The following is a 12,308-nucleotide window of genomic DNA, read 5'->3' on the forward strand; positions in this document are numbered from 1 at the left end:
GATAATTACCTTTTAAAAATAACATGTGGTTTATAATGCATCAGACACAAATACAGGATTTATTGGTAAGAACTAATTGATTCTAATTAGTTTGATACCTAATTTGGTTTTATGTTTCTCTCTACATTTTACCTTCAAATTGAAGACTCTTTACCTTAACAGCTCATACAGTATAATCTGTTAAACATTTCTGGAGAAAGAAATATATCATTCCCTTGAAAGTTATTCATTCCAATCATAAAATGCCACAGGCTTTCTCCTCCTCCCGCCCCCCCCATGTCACCCTGCCCCCATTCAGAATTCTACAGGGGAAGAAATGATAGGGAGATGAAAGTCCTTTAAGACTTCTCCTTTTAAGAAATGAGACTCTCTTTTCCCTAATTTAATTAAAATAAACATGACTTGAGAAAGAACAAGAAATACCTGAAGGTTTAATTCTAGTTTCTCTCCATCTGTCAGACCCATATTTTGTGAAATGACCTAGCAGCTGTGCAGCATAGACACCCTACACCAGTGTTCTCTTTTATACATGTATAAGACTCACGTTTTAGTAAATATTTTCAGTATTTTATTTATATCAGATATAGTCACCTTTTAAAAATGCCATTGAACGTTCTGTGTTTTCCTTTGAAGGTGGCATATTGGAAAATGAAGTGAATCCTCTGGATATATTGTTGCGCTATGAGAAGATTTGGGAGCCTCTTCTGGTTCAAAACTAAGTATCAAATCGCATGAGGAGAATCACTTTTTCGTAATTGTGAGTGGGTCATGGTCTGCTCCTCTGTGGAGAAGCAAGCACATATTTTGTATGGTGTTAACAAAAAGGATTATAGGATTATAAGGCAAAGCAAAAGTAATATGATGATGATATCTGGAGATAAAGTGGAGATTCATTCATTCATTCATTCATTCAGCTCTTCACATATTTACTGAGCACCTAGGCCGTCTTGGAGGAGGAGAGGGCATTGTTTAGATACAGATCTTGTTCTCAAGTACATTAATGCTTAGAGAATTCCTTAGTAGGGATGATGTAATGTGTGGCACCTGAGAGGAAGGAGCCAGGTTACTTCTTAAAGAGGGTGAGGGGGAGGATGTGTTGTTCTTCAAGCTTCCATGGAAGAGTTTTAAATCTGACCCTTGACAGATAGATGAAATTTTACAATGTATTTATACAATATGTGTGTTTTAGGGGAGGAATAGCATGGGTACATTTAAAGGAGGCAGGAAAGTAGAGAGCATATTCAGGGGGAGTGAGTGGTGCAAATGAAGTAAAAGATGATTAAAAAATAATATTTATTATAGTTGATAATAGTGTATCTTTTCACATTCAAGAGTGAGCCTTAGAACTTCCCTGGGAGTATATAAATAGCTAAGAGGAATGTGGTAGTGTAGCCAGAGATGGCCAGCTGGCCTTTTTTCTAATAATTCATATAAAGTTTGCATTCTATTCCACAATACATTTGTTGTTTAATATAAACAATGTCTTAAATTTTTTTCAGGATAATGCCACTATCCTGTGGTTGCACATACCTGTTGGCATAGTGAGGATCTCATAGCCCTGGGTTTATGTGCTCTGAGTTTGAGAGGCATGGGCACATACTTGCTCAGATATGAGCAGCAGAAAATAAGAGTAGAAAGGAAGATTAATACCATATTGTAGTTGGCCTTGGGCAAGTGGTGCTAGGCTAAACCACTTGGAAGGAATTCTTTAGGTAATGGGAAAATGATAGAAGATTTTGGAGCAGAGCAGTCACAAGGCTTGAGTTTACTTTGGACAAGCAGGATTGGCTTGGTAGCAATATTTATGATAGACCAAGGGGAAAAGAAGGGAATGAGGAAGACCATTTAGTAGCTGCCAATGAAATTCGGGGTAGTGGCAGAGATAAGGTAACAAAAGCGAAGCAATTCAACACAGACTCTGAAGAGATGGAACTTGAAAATTGATTGGATATTGGCAGACAATAGTGAGAGAGGAGCATATTTATCTTGACTTTGGTAACTGTCAGTTGGACTGCCTAAAGGTCCATTAGAAGACATAGGAAATGTGAGAGCCAGAGAAGCAAAACTGAAAGTAAAGGCTGATAAGTTCCACTTGAAACCACAGAATTTGAGGCAGCCAAGAGTCATTCTAAAGTCTGTCCTGCAGAAGCATGGGCAATTAAAAACAAAACAAAACAAAACACAAAAACTCCATTTATCTCATTAAGGACTCTTGTATTTCCAATAAAATCTTAGATACATTTAATAATGATATGTCAACATTTCAAAGATATTTACATAGTTATTTAATCAATTTTTATTACTAATAAAATGATAATTAAAAAATTAATAGTAGAGATTTAGGGTCACTGGAATAAGATAAACTAAATTCCAGTTAATACCTACAACATATTTTTGGTGTAGAGAAGTATGATAGTAGATCAATAAAGTTCTTTTAAGAATAACTTATATTTTATTAGAATAAAATTATATGAGAGAAGTAAAATGAAAATATGAGTTCAAGAAGAAAGGGAAAGGCAAAATTCCAAATGGTAAAGAGTAGCATGTTCATGTAGGTTTAAAATAGATTGAGACATCATAGTTTCCATTGGATAAATTGAAAATTGATGTGAGCTTTATTTTGAAGTATAAGTATTTACAATATGCTGGAAATTGCATGCTTTCAGTTATTTATGCTTATAATGAAAAATTTTGGATATCAATTTAGAAAATGTAGGAGTGGCACATAGTTATTCGAAGTTATTTTAGGAAATACATGAGCAAAAAAAAAATTTGAAGAGCACTACTCTAGCATATTGTCTCACAGTTATTCTGGAATCCTCTCTTTGGATGCTGCTCCTCTGAATTTGTGTTTCTTCCTGCTGGTCTTTACTTTGTTTAGACAACAGTGTCTAACCTTGTGGCTGGGGTCAGCATGGAGCATGTGGTCAGCAGGAATGTCACCAGGAATGAAGTACTGCTAACCCTTATGAGGCCTTTGAGGTCGAGGGAGTGGAGGTGGTTCAAGTAAATACCGAACATCTACCAGGCCTCATTCTGGGTCAAAGTTGTGTTTCATCCTAGTTGTGTGGCCTTGGGCAAGTTACCCAACTTCTCTGGATCTCAACTATAAATAACTCATGGAGTTTCTGTATGGTTAAGTAAGATTATGTGTGTGGATTATTTTGTACTGTTTGGTACATGGAAGAACTCAAGAAATAGTATTTATTTTCAGTGCAACCAGTCCTTTCAGAGCAGGTGAGTTTATAAAGTTATATCACTTATTCTGCTTTCTTTTTCTCTTTTAAGCAAAACAAATCTTCCATTAAGTAAATAACCCAAATAATAAAGTGACAGTAGAATGTTAAAATAGGCATTTGTGATGTGTTTTGCCATCTACCAACTATTAAGCACCTTTTTGATTACTAGAGTATTTCTCTACTGGTGAGCCAGAGCATCCTTAGGTAAAAGCCAGGAAGTATCCTTGTGGATAGGCTACGAGTATGTTACTATGGCTTTACAAATCAGATGCATTTACTGAATATTTGGGGTGGGAGGTGAGTAGTGTTTCAAGAGGAGGTTTCGGCAGAGGCATGAAACATTCATTTGTGGCCACTTTAAAATATCTGGTGTAGAAGTGGTACTGGTGCTAGGACCATGGTGATGGCAGTGGAGTCATGTTCCTGGTGGCCAGATGAATTTTAGCATCCAGTTCATGATAGCAGCTCTATCAGATGATCATATGACTGATTCTGGGCAATTCATTTATTTGTTTGTTTATTTTAAAAATTTTTTCATTATTCATGACACACACAGAGAGAGAGAGACAGAGACAGAGACACAGGCAGATAGAGAAGTAGGCTCCCTGTTGAGAGCCTGATGAGGAACTTGATCCTAGGACCCCGGGATCATGACCTGAACCAAAGGCAGGTGCTCATCCATTGAGCCTCCAGGTGTCTTCGTTCTGGATAGTTTATACATCTTCCCTGGAAGTTTAGCTCCTAATCTGAAACTCTACCTTTCTCATCTGTCCTGTGAGCCTCCAATATCCTTTTAACAAACTTCTTTGTCTGCTTACCCAGCCTACACTTCTCAGACTGAAGCAGACATACAATAGATAGTTTTATAAGACAGGCTTCTAAAGGAGCATGCACCTATCCTCTAACATCCAATAACGGCTTATTCTTCCTCAGACTGTTTTAGAATCTCCTTTTATAGCATTGTATCCTTCACACATAGTTCCATCTTGTTGATGTCTATAAAACTCTAAGCTATGTGCATATTAGGAGATGCATTCTTCTGGTCTTTTAAATGAAGAGTTCTCAACTGTGTGTCTGTTGCCAACACATTGGACCAATATGAAGTCATACCCGTCATAGCAGCAATGTTGATGTAGTGGGACTGGGATTGGAGTGGAGGGGAGGGTGCTGCAAATTGGGGAAACTGGGGTGAGTGGGAACATCCAGCAGATGATATTTGAAAAATCTCAGAACAGAATCTGATTTACTATTATTTACTCCTCACACTGTCTCTTTAGTTTTAGTTCTAATCTGGAGTTGAATTGTGTTTTGTAAAAGCCAGTTACAACTACAGGCTCTAGATAACAGTGAATAATTTTTGCATCCCCTTTTCATTGGTAGATGTAGGCAAAAAAATGATGACATCCAGAAATATGAGTCTCTGAGAGTGACTTTGTCCTATAATCTGTCCATCTTTGGAAATTAACATGTAAACCAAAAAAAAAGGCTGAGTGTTCTGATGAGGAGACATGAAAGTTGTGCTGTATACACCACTTTTTTGTGTGTATTTATCTTTAATGGGTACAATATTTGATGTAGTCTATCTTTTGGGCCCCTCTTTACTTTTTCATTGATCAGTATATTGCTAATAACCACACGGTACATCTTTTAAAAAGACTTCTTCAGTTGCACTGATAAATGTAATATATATTTTTTCCTTAAATTTGTTCTGATGTGTGCACTAATTAATGAATAAACACACTGCAACCTCTTTCTGAAAGCTGAGGGCAGAGTAAATGAGGCCTGTTATTTCAGAGGGCTTCAGATTTTATCTCTAATACTCAAGATTTCAAACTTGGATGTTACATTAACCTTAGATATGCTAGTAATCAGTGTGGCCAGACAGCTGTCTCCTGATTACATATCTGAGAAGATAAATATGGTATTTATGCCAATCAAAGTCAACTCCAATTCACTTGTTGACTAGTCTCAAGCTTAATAGAGGGCTCTGCAAACAGAAGAAACTTAGGGGAAGTCAGCTGGAAATGAAAAAATTATTTACCCCCCAGCCATCTTCCGGCTAAAGATGCACAGTCCCTCAATACATTCGTTAAATGTGAGAAAGGCTGCAAAAACTTGGCAGGTTTACTGATATGTCATAACTTATGTAAGAATTGTCTGGTCTATGGAAAAAAAAAGCCTCTCTCTCTCTCTCTCTTTCTTTTTTAATTGTGAAAACAATGTCATAACATTCAAGGGAGTTTGGCAAATAGAGGGGAAGATATCAATCATAATCCCAACATACAAACATTAAACCAAGTGCAATGTTTGTGGGTCTTATTCTTTGTTTTTAATTCAAATAGTAAGTTTCCCATTGTTGCAATCACAATACACTCATAACAACCTTGTTCTTTCTTAGTAAAGTCAGTTTAGGAAGGATTTTTTTTATGTGTTGTCATATTGCCTCATAATTAGCTATTTAAAAAAGTTACGTGGTTTTCAATTAGGCAGATATACTATAATTAATTGATTTAATTAGACTCTTACCTGTGGTCGCCTAATTTACTTTTAACGTTTTGAAATATAAAATATGTTTCCATGAATGTCTTGTGATCATTGTGCTTTCCATATCTGGGATAACTTCTTCAAGATAAATTACCTGATTATAGGGGTATCACAACTGTAAGTGCAGATGCAAGTCAGCCTTCTTGGTGGCAAGAAGCAGAAGGAATCTTTAAGTGATTGTAGGTCATTTGCTGAGAGGAGAGTGGAGTAGGCCAAAAATAGCTACGAGTAGGAATGAAAAAAAATTGACAAGTAATAATAGCTGCCATTTTCTTTTGGGCACTTGCTATGCACTTGCTGATGTGGTGTTTTATGTGTACTGTCATATAATAGTTGTATAATTTTTCACCAACCCTCTGCAGCACCAGTTTAGGCAGAGTAAAATGTTGATATTGAAGTCTGGTATTTGCCAGATGGGACAACAGAAGGGTAATGGGAGAGGTCGAGGGGAGAGATGATGCTCCTCAGCTAGATAGGAGAAGTGGTCACAGAGTATGCCCATTTGAATATGCTGTGTGATGCTAAGGACAGATTTTTGCACCAAGCACTGGCTGAGTGGACCATAAATAAAAGGACAATTTTTTTCAGACAACCTCTGTATTAAAAGAAGAGACCTGACTTGGCCTTCTGATTTATTACCTGACTAGGTAGGCAGCCACTCTTTATAAAATAAACTTCTAAGGTGGAAACAAAGTGGAAAAATAAATGTTTGACTGGTCATCATAAGAGAGGCCATGTAATCATCTTTAGCATCATCATCCCTGCTGATGAATGGGCGTATTGCACAATGGCTCCTATACAGCCTTTAGGGCCAGCCTGCTTGAGAGAGATCTTGTATCTGTCACTTTCCAGCTGGTAACCTCCAGCCAATTTATCTATACCTTGGTTCACTCATCTGTAAAATGAGGTGCTAATGGTATAAACCTCATGAGATTGCTATGAGGATTACAAAGTCAAACTATATTTGAGCACTTAGAGAATCTAAGTTTGGGGTGGTCATCATTGTATGTCTATTATTATAATAATAACCATAATATATGATTCCTAAGTGCTAGCAATGTGACAGGTACGTTATTACTTTAGCTCATTTAGTTCTCACAAAAAGATTCTGCATTTTACAGATGAAAGAACTAGGGCTTAATGAAGGTAAGTCATTTGCCAAATGTCATCCCAATTTATAAATATCAGAGATAGGATTCAAATCCAAGACTGCTTGAACCCAAAGTCTTATTAGGCAACTTTCTTGATAATATCAATATTACAATGTTTACTTTTCTCTTTCTCTGTTTAAAAAAAAATGAAGTTCTTTTGGAGAACTATAGCAGATAGTAGCAGCTCCTCCATATTTCGTCAAATTTTTTTACCGTTTCTTGCCCATCAGCCCTGTTATGTTTTCCCTCACTACATCCAATATCAGTGTTTCTTTGGTAGAGGGCTGCCTTCAGGCTACTAAAGTCACTAGTATATCCATAGGCTCATTCAAATCGTAAAATAAACAGAATCACCAGGAGGGCTTGTTAAAAACAGATTCCTAGCCCTTTTTCCAGAGACTATGATTTTAGAGGTCCAGGGTGGGTTCCTAGAATTTCCATTTCTAAAGAGTTCTCAGATCTGAGAATCCGACCTTTGAGAACAACTGTCTTAGAGTCTCCACATTAACTAATTATAACTGTTCAGTGTTACTATGAGAACAAACATTGTATCTTATCAAAGTAAAAACTCTAAAAAATTGTAAGATAGGGATGCCTGGGTGACTCAGCGGTTGGGTGCCTGCCTTTGGCTCAGGGCATGATCCTGGGGTCCCGGATCGAGTCCCACATCGGGCTCCTTGTGGGGAGCCAGCTTGTCCCTCTGCCTGTGTCTCTGCCTCTCTCTCTGTGTCTCTCATGAGTAAGTAAATAAAATCTTAAAAAAAAAATTTTGTAAGATAAACAGAATACTTCCTTTTGGTTTACCTTTGTCTAGTGTCTCTCTTTTCCTCCCTTTATTAATTTATCATTTTTACATTGATTTAAGTATGTCTTTAAGTTGGCTTTTGCTTTTAACCTAACTGTATTTTGAATATGTGACTCTAGTCACATATTCAGTCATTCACATATTCCAATCATTCACATATTCCAGTCATTCTCTTAGTGTTTCTTCTTTCATCTTTTCCTACGTTTTTGATGTTTTTGATTGTCTGACTTATTTTCCTTTTTTTCAGTTATTGTTGGTTTGATCAAGATATTGTTCAGTCAAATTTTCTGCATTTAATTTGGAGAGTTTACTGTCTGTGTTTTCATTCCAGTAATAGTTACCACCCTTTCCTTGCCCTCCTATCGATGTGCATATGACTATAAATGAAAGTTCTGTACAGTGCACAGACATCTCCCTGGACCTATTGTGTCTCCCCAGGGCCAGGCTCTAATACTCTCCCCTCCAGTCTCATACCTCCTTTTCCTCTCTTTCCCCAGCCCTGTGATATCTTTGGAATCCTTTCACCTTTCTTCTCTCTCCATCCACCTTCAAGTCCTAGGGCTTGCTAAAATAGTTTGTTACTTAGTAGAATTCCAGAAATGTTGTTGTGCACTTCCACGTGCAAGTGGCAGTAGAAGAAATACAGAAGCAGTGGGTCCCTTGGCTTTCATTAAATCACAGCACTGAGACTTTTCTTCTTCCTCCTCCTCCCTTAATTAAAGGTTCATGCTCTGCAGGTGGCTACCTTGAGCTTTAGTGTCTCAAAGGAGGTTAGCCTTGACTGTGGGATGTTCTCTGCAGAGGTATACTAGCAGCAGCAGAGATAGGAAAAGTTCCCAACCATAGAAACTTCCAGGAAGGTTGGCTATTGTTCACCTATTTCTCTGCCTGTTTGGAAAGCTAACTGAAAAAAAAAAAAAAAAAACAGAGTGAGAGAACCATTTATATATATATATCTCAAACATCAAATACTGTATTTTATTTTAAGAAGGTAAGAAATTTCCAATGATGTGTGTCAGGCCTCACAGCAGCCTCAACACCCTCTGTTATACACTGACACCTCACCACCTCTGTTTCTTGATGTCTCTGTAGTTGGTCCTTTATCCATGAGGCTTCCTGAAGACCTCAGAGTCCTTGACAAAGCACAGGCACCTGTCTGGTTGCACCTAAATGAGTGTGTAGTTACCCTGCTGTTCTTCACACAACCCAAGTATGCTGCCCCCTAGTAAAGTAAAGAGAGCTGTCAAGGGGGTACTGGATTCACTTTTTGTCAGTTTGTTTCTGAGCTCTGCAGTCAGGTTACATCATTGTCTTTACTGAGCCCTGTGAGGTATGCCCTCTAGTCTCAGAGAGATGCAACCATATTTGCTTGTGCAATTTTGCCCTGTTTCCTAATTTCCTTTAACATTTTAATTTGAAGGGTTTGCTGACTCTGCCACCATCTTCTCCTACCAGACAACCTTGAGGTGTGTCCCTGACATCATGAAATGGGGTTTGTTGAATGTAACGTTTATGAATATTAAAAGCAGGAAATTTGCATGATTATAGTACATTCTTCATTGAAATTCTCTTTTGTTTGAGGATACAGCCTGTATCAGTGTATGAAACAATTAATTAATGAACCCCAATTGTTGAAAAAAGGGTGAAATAAAAAAAGTGGGATTGTAACTTACCTAAGTGTTTTATAGTTTAGCAACCAGTTTATCTCTGAAATAAATTATCAACATCAACATAGTTTTAAGTTTCAATTGCCATTTCCTTTGGAATTTTGGACAATTCATTGGTATGAGGATTAAAAACAAAACAAAACAAAAAAACACCCAGAAACTTGAGATTACAGTTTCCTTCAAAAACAGGGGAAACTTTTAATTATAGTTTTTCTTTTCTAAAATATGAAATGTTTCCAAAGACATGAGGCCCTCAATATTGAGTTGTGAGCTCACTCTGATGAGATAAAAGAAACCTGAGAAGAAACAAATGATGATACGTGATACCATAATGTGAACAGAGGTAATTTTTTGACTGAATACTGATACCTACATGAGAAAATTCAGTTTAATGTGAATGGTTTTCTTGAAAAAGTTAAAATAAATAGCAATAGGAGGGGAGAGAGAATGAAACAGAGGAGGAGAAACAGAGGGACAGAGAGGAATAAGGATATTCTTCCTACTTCATTTACCCTCTTAATTCTGTGGAAGAGAAAGCCAACTCAGAAGGCTCTCCATGCCGTTTTTCTGGCCCTGTTCTTTTATTTTTTAAAATTATTTTTCATTTTTTGCAATTTTATACCCTTATTTGACAATCAGCGATTAGTTCTCATCCACATTAACAGTCTGTAGATTTTTTTTTTTTTTTTTTTGGTAGATTTTTGTAAGTGGTGACACTTCAAAACCAGCATGGTAACCAGCATGTAGAGCTTGTTTGTTGAATCTTCATCCTCGTTGTGTTTTCTGGACAACCACACACGGATACCTTATGGAACATTCCTTATTCCTTTGGCCCAGACAGCGTTATTGAGCCTGGTGGCCATGCCCACATCTGGAGTTCCTATCTCCTTCATGGCAAATTTCCGGATCTCTTTGAGTGCCCCTGGGGCACGCTTCTTGACACCCACTCCATGGATACATTTGTGAATGTTGATGGTGTATTCTCTGGTCACTACCTGTTGATGGCAGAACGGCCCTCCTTTTTCTCGCCACCCTTCTTTGCGGGAGCCATTCTGCCGGGCCCTGGAAAGGAAGGGCCCTGTTCTTTTAAATGAGTACACTTTTCCAAAATGTGTTATGTTTGAAATACTAACCTCATAGTGCTATGTAAATTAGAAAGTGCATTGAACCTGAGGCCAGAAGATCTTTAAACTGAAGAGCAGCCTGAAGGTCTAGTCCCTGTCTAGAAAATTTCTTAGTTAGCTGACCTTGGGAAAGTCAGCCATTCTGAATCCTACTTTCCTTTTTCTCACCAGGTTTTTGTGAGGCTCAAAAATGGTGGGCGTGCAACATCTCTGCTTTATTTTTTGACTCTTTCCAAAACTATTAAGTATTAGATAAATCTAAAGCGTTCTTTCATTTTTCCAATATTTATCCACGATCAGGGAGCTTTTCAAGTTTCAGTGATGTGTGTATTCCTATGGGAGCACATGCAGAATGAATTTACAATTAATTACTTGTTTGGCTGCAGCAATAAATAAAAATACTCAAATCTGAATCTTTCAGAAAGTCAAGAAAAGCATTATTCCTTATCTAGTATTTTCACAGAGCTAAACACAGATCCTTGACAAGGTGGAGATATGGCTACATGCCCTCAACAAATGCTTTTGATGAATTGCCATTTGTGTAGGTACTCCTATAGCTTTCCCCAAATCTGACTTCGCATTCCATGTGACATCCTCTGCTTGAAGTCCATCTACAGCCTACACATACGCTAGCATTGGAAAAACAGCCACCTGTTCTATTTTCCCCGAAGGTCTATTTCTTCATTATTACCTAGCCCAACAAAGCAAGAAAATTTAGCCAACTTTAAATTTGTGATGAGACTCGAAATAGACAACATGCTGAGGGCAGGCCTGGAATTTGGATTTTTATCTTTAATTCACGGTATTTATGAGGGATAGAGCAAATAGTTATTCTTGATCATTTGAACTGTAGAGGAGGTTATCAAATTGAGAAGGGATAGAGGATACCTGGCATTTCTATTAAAGTAGCGAATAGACAAAACTTGGAGATATTTTAATCTTATTCTATCTCTGAGGCTTCATGACCTTTGAGAAGAAACATGTGACTCAGCCCAGAACAAAGAGGAAAAAAACCAAACCAAAACAAAACAGGAAAAAACTCTTAAGGGGCTAGAGATCGTGGTTAGCCTAAAGCATTTTGGTTTTTCTTGATAGTTCCCTCCAGTTCTCAAAACTAGTTTTCTCTGAAAAACAAAACAAAACAAAAAAACAAACAGCACTGAAACCTCTTTATGACCTGCCAGATCAACTTTCTTAAGTTTCTTAATATTACTCTTTCCTATAGATTATATGTTGAGAGTGGAAGACAGGAAAGCTCCTTTGACTTATTACTTTTAATAAAGTGATTGTCTTTAGTAGGCTCATGATTTCTCACCAGAATTTTATTTCTTATTTGATTAACTCTCAAGCATTATGATTTGAAAAGCTATCAGGCTGCTGTCAAAACTTGAAATACTCTCTAAATTCATTTTTTAAAAATTTATCTCATCAGAAGGATAAAAGAAGTCATATAACATGTATATGTAAAAAGGATTATCTAAAATTTAAGTAATATCACATCTACACCATGGCATTTGTCCTAAAAATGTTCCAAAATATATTTCTTTTTTTTCCTGTCATTCCCCAGATACAAAATGTAGACATTCTTTTTCATTTCTATGCTGTAAGTTGAGTATATGTGCAAATTTCACTTAAAAGGCGATAAAAGACATATTGGAACATCAGACAGGAATGTGGCTCTCATCCAAATCCTAGGTTTATTCTCATTGGCACCTTGAAATAACCCCACATTCACCCAAATAGCTAAAATAGACTTATCAGAGAAATGCAGAAAATAA

General features: G+C 37.1%; 1 pseudogene; it reads right to left on the minus strand.

The window, feature by feature from the left end:
• Positions 1 to 10,048: 10,048 nt before the first annotated feature.
• On the minus strand, positions 10,049 to 10,457 carry LOC125752190 (60S ribosomal protein L31-like; annotated as a pseudogene).
• Between the last annotated feature and the right edge of the window lie 1,851 nt (positions 10,458 to 12,308).

Source organism: Canis lupus, chromosome 1 (genome assembly GCF_003254725.2).
Source record: "Canis lupus dingo isolate Sandy chromosome 1, ASM325472v2, whole genome shotgun sequence".
Lineage (NCBI taxonomy): Eukaryota > Metazoa > Chordata > Mammalia > Carnivora > Canidae > Canis > Canis lupus.